Raw genomic sequence first — 5247 nt, 5'->3', positions numbered from 1 at the left:
AGGAGAAACTCCCCCCGTGTGGCGCCGGGCGGGGAGCGCCGGGTCCTCCCTCACCTCCGGGCGGGGCCGGGGAGCCGTGCCGGGGGTAAGCGGGGCGGCGGCGCCGCTCCTGCGTGAGGCAGGGCCGGGGGTTTGCCGCAGGAGCTGCAGCGCAGCGCCCCGGCTGGAGCCCCGAGGGCCCGCGGCCCCGGCACCGCCCGCCCGCCGGCACCGCCCGCTCGCCGCGGGAGGCGGCGGGGACGCTGCCCGGACCGAGCCTCCGCGTTATTCAATTGCCTGCCGGCGCAGGTCCCATTTTCGCCTGCGCGTCAAAGCCGAGACTCTCACCAGGATTCCCAGAATTAGACCCGCTTTTCAGTTTCTTACAAAACATTTCACATCATGTTATTTGTACTCTGGGTCTGCTCCCGACACAGGCAGTGGTACCTATCCCAGCTCAAGTCCCAGCGCAGGCTGCAGTTTGATTTCTGCCAAGACAGCAGACGTGCTGCCCTAATCCCTGACCCATTTCTGGTGCTGGGATATATCGTATCGTCTTTGTAGCATATAGTTTTCCTGTGATGCTGCTGTCTCAAAACACTATTCATCTGCAGGGTTTCTCTTTTTCCCTCTCCACGGACTCCAGGGACCTGTCAGACTGGTTCCCCTGCAGTGCCCAGTGAGTGGCTCCTGGCCTTGGGAGACACGCCTGGGCAGACTTAAAAAACTACCACCACCTCCTGTCTCAAATTAACCTGACAATTAATTGCTTTTGTGCTGGCAGTGTGGCCATTGCAGCTGTATATTATTCCAGCATCATGGCTGTGATGGCTAAGCATGGTTGGGTGTCTTCTCCTTCATTTTGTCCCAATGCTTCTACTTTTTAACATCAGTTGTGCTAAAAACTCTTATGTGTTGACTTAGCACTTAATAAACTAAAGTACTTGCATGCACTGCTGGGTAACTGTAACCACTTGAAACCCTTTGGCTCCACTCATGTTGTGCTCTGACTTCAGAGCAGCTCTTAACCAGCGGGCTGGTGTTCAAGCAGAGGTCATGTCTCATCTCGACTGAGAGAGGCAGCGCTCTTCTGGGAGCTATAAAATAGATCAGCAACAATCATAAAGTGTCACCAGGGTTTTAGAAGATACAGTAACCACGACATGTGGCTTTAGCATAACTGTGAATTTGTCACTATCCCCTGATTTGGTTCCATTACAAGGTTAGAATGTAAGTTTTGTACATGGGTTTATTCCTGGCTAGCTGGAAGAAATTTCCATGTGATACAGAAGATCCATTAAAACCTGCCAGAAATAACTCTTCTCTCTGACATCAGGAATTAATATTCTTGATGTTTCATGCTACTTTAAATACTATATAATTCAAGATGACACTAAAATTAGACAACCGATACAGCTATGGGAAATTATTTTCACTTTTAAAATCTCTATTGTTCTATTTCTCTGTGGAGTATTGTCTCTCCTTAAGGTGCCTCTCTTCTGTTCATACTGATGAGAGTTATGTGGCTGTGGCAGCAGTATAATATCTGAGATCGTATAATTCTGACTCATGCTTTCTGAATACATAACGATTTTAACTACTACTGGATTTTCTTAGCTTCCCTTCAGCTTTAATTGCCACATCACATTCCAGTATGAGTGTACACAGAGGTGTCTGAGGTGTAGTTTGTGGAGACAATTTGAAAACCTGCGGTGGGTAGGAAGTAGCATATTGTGTTTTTATGGGCCATACTTGCTCCTGTGGATGGAGCCAGCAGAAGACCTATTCAAAATCCAATTCCATGGGGATCCTAGCCTGACGAGTCACATAGCACTTGGCTATTGCAGACTTCATCCTCTGCCCTCAGTGAACATTGCCAGAAGCAGATCGGGTAAAATGACTTCAATTCTGCTTTGTGAAAGTTCGGCTTTGTGCAGCAATTCCCTGACTTTGTAACTCAGTCTGCTTTCTTCCCACCAAGTTTCTTCACAGCTCCCCATGCTCCTTTATCATTAAACCCATTAGTGAAAACAAATATAAAGGAGTTGCTGACCTCTTAGCATAACTTTTGCAAAATACTGCTGCTCTGTGGATCATAGGCCAGGACACTTGCCATGGAGAACAAGGCTGCTCATCAATTAGCCTCACAGTTTCTCACAGAACTGGAGGTGATGAAAAAACTGGGACACGCATTGTGGAAACCATCTCAGTTTTAGTCGCTTGATTTCCCTACTTAACCTGAGTTCCCAAGGCTCCATTTATAATTGATGCACAGGAATAACTATGTCTGAAGGGCAATTTTTCTCACCTATCTTTGACATCTTATCTTAGGATGAGGTGAATCATCCTTTGGTATTTCTTATTTTTCTCCATTAGCTGTAAAATCAGACTGGTACAGCTGTAGACAATTTTTAAATGTCTGAATTACATGAGATGAATCATTGTCCCAGTGTAGAAAAGACCTTGTCCTAAAGAAATCAGGTATCACACAGTTCACATGATATGTATTTTGGTGCTGAAATGCATTTCTGTAGCCAGTTGATGCAACAAATATTCAAGGGGACTGATAGGTTATTGTAATCCTGCAATGTAATGGCCATCAGGACTTGCTGAGATCCTGTGTTCTGCAAGGGGCAGTTAGCCTGGGGCAACAACAGTAGAGTGCTGAGTAGAGGCAGGAAGGGAAGCATTTGCTGTGCTCTGTCCCAGAAACCTCAGGTGGCCGCTGCCCAGTCACATACAGCAGACTTCCTTCTGGACATGCAGCCCTTGCTCTGCCTCTCTCATGTACCAGCAGTGGCCCTCAGTAATTAAAAGGAAATACAGTTTGGAACAAAAGAATTTTATCAAGTGTTTCTCTGGTTAAAAAGAAAATAAAATCCAAATGAAGAAATAGTAGTGGGAAGGTTTTTTTGTCTCACACACCTCTTTAATCTGCATCAGGCAAAACAAAGTATTCCTTCTACAAGACATAATGCTGCAATGTCTCCAGCGCAGAAATAAACAATAGTGCTGAATGTCTTTCTCATGACAGGTTCACCAAACAGCATCCTGATCCAGAGCACATGTGCTCAGAGCTTATCAGGGCCATGCTCTTCCAGGGCAAGGTAATATATTCCTTTTCTTTCTCCCACTGGCTGCACCAGCAGCTGCATTACTGCCATTCCCAGCTCGTGGGCTGTCTTGCAGGATTGGGCTATCATGGTAGCTGCAGCAAATGCACAGCTCCTTAGCCAAAATTAGCCAGTAGGTCATAACAAAAATTAATCATCCCAGTCTCAGGTGGTTGATTCTTGGCATAATTTCTCATTTAAGTAGGTTAGGAATAATTTAACCAAATAATTATTTTATCCAGATGAAATATTCACTCCACATCCTATGACTCAAGAAACGTTAGGCCTTCCTAGATAACAGGCTCAGGGTATAGCTCACAGCATATGCAGGCTAGCTTCTGTAAGCAGGCAAAGTAGAATCCTGCAGGTAGTGCACCCATGGCAGCATGGCACTGCATATGGGTCCATACTCAATTATTTACCCAGCTAATTAGGTGGGCTGTGCAGCCTTTGCTCAGAGTCCATCACATTGTGGGCACGTGTCCCGCACACTAGGCAGAACTGGTATGTCTGCACAGACTTGCCACCAGTGCCTTTGCGCATGCAAAGCTGTTGGTAGGCAATTTTTAGGTTTCTGGGTTGGTTGTTTTGTTGGGTTTTGGGTTTTTTTTTTTCTGATTTGGATTGGCACAAGGATGTATTGAAAAAATAAATGTTGCTTCATCAAAATTCTGGAACAGATAATAGTTGAAACTTCATGGAATTCCTTTTGTGAATAGATTACTGGAGTGTCAGATACTTAGTGGTAGTAGCAAATGTCTATGTTCCCCACAGTGCCCAGGCTAGAAGCCAATATGTAAAACCAAAACAAAACAAAGAGAAAAGAAAACCTGACTTCTTTTGCTCATCCTGTGTTTAACAGCTGAACACTCCCGTGTGAAATGCTTCTTGGTGTTGTAATACAACAGACTCAAGGATTGGTTTGATGCTATTGCTGGAACAGACCAAATAGTTATTGTATTTCTGCTGAGCAAAGATGCCTAAAATACATTTTTTCTATTTGGAATACATAACCTGTACATGCTGTATACATGTTACACGTGATATGTTGTATACATCTGATGCAAGGCCAAGCTGATCTGCCTGTATTATTTTTCACACATCCCTGTAATACACCCAGATAGTAGAACTGGGACAAAAGTGCTGTTTGCACCGTGAGGGTTATCAGCTTGTAGCAGATAGAGCCTTAAAGTTGTAAGGAAAAATAAATAATAAAGATTTCTTCAGTGTTGGTTTGCATACTTCTGTGCTTCAGAGACAAATTAATATTGTTTTTAATTTAAGAAAAATCAACCGGCATTAAAAAAAAGACCGTATTAACACAGACTTCTGCCACCCAAAAGAACGTTCTGAATAGGTGGGGCAGCTTTTAATGAGGTTGAAAATATCTGATAAGGTTAAAAGATGGGGAATACACATTTACTTAGATGAACAATTAATAAAATGTGCACATCAGTTTGCTAAAAATATAACCCAAAAGAATTTGGAAAAAAATTTAAAGCCTACCCTTGCTCTTTACATTGCTGAATTTATCCAGTCATTTCTTCCCAGCCATAATTAGCCACAGATCGTTCCCATCACCTGTCTCATCTACATATATAGAGCAAAATACCTCATTATCTGTACATTTCTCCCCAAATGCCATATGGAACGTTATCATATATTGGCATAGGCTGCAACCAGCTTTGCTTCCCTGAAAGGCAAAGGAAGGACGGGCACTTGTATCCCACCTGATACAGCCTTATGGTGTCTGTAACCTCTGCAGTGCCCTGCACTTCAGCAGTGCAGATGCAGCTTAAGTTAACTGATGGTGTCAGTTGCTTGTGATCAGGATTAAAAGCATCACAGGTTGCTCTGAGTAACACTGCAGAAGACTGGTTGCTCTTACAAATCTTGGGAGTAATCCTCCTTATCAAAGCATGCAGTCTGTGCTACCCAACTCTACAGAAAATAAAAATCTCCTTAGAAAGGGAACACTGAAAAGCATTTAGTAAGTGTAGTGTGCTGCAACTTGAAATGCACACAGATAGAGCAAACCAGAAAAGCCTACAGGAAACAATTTAAACAATTTGATTTGGAAGGCGTGAGCGAATGCAGATTTTGTACCCACATTAAAGGAGATCCTGATGCTCAAGTTGAAACCCACAGAGTTTCT

Source organism: Pyrgilauda ruficollis, unplaced genomic scaffold (genome assembly GCF_017590135.1).
Source record: "Pyrgilauda ruficollis isolate IOZ18807 unplaced genomic scaffold, ASM1759013v1 scaffold40, whole genome shotgun sequence".
NCBI classification, from domain to species: domain Eukaryota; kingdom Metazoa; phylum Chordata; class Aves; order Passeriformes; family Passeridae; genus Pyrgilauda; species Pyrgilauda ruficollis.
The sequence above is the reverse complement of the archived record's forward strand: the minus strand, read 5'-3'. Positions refer to the sequence as shown.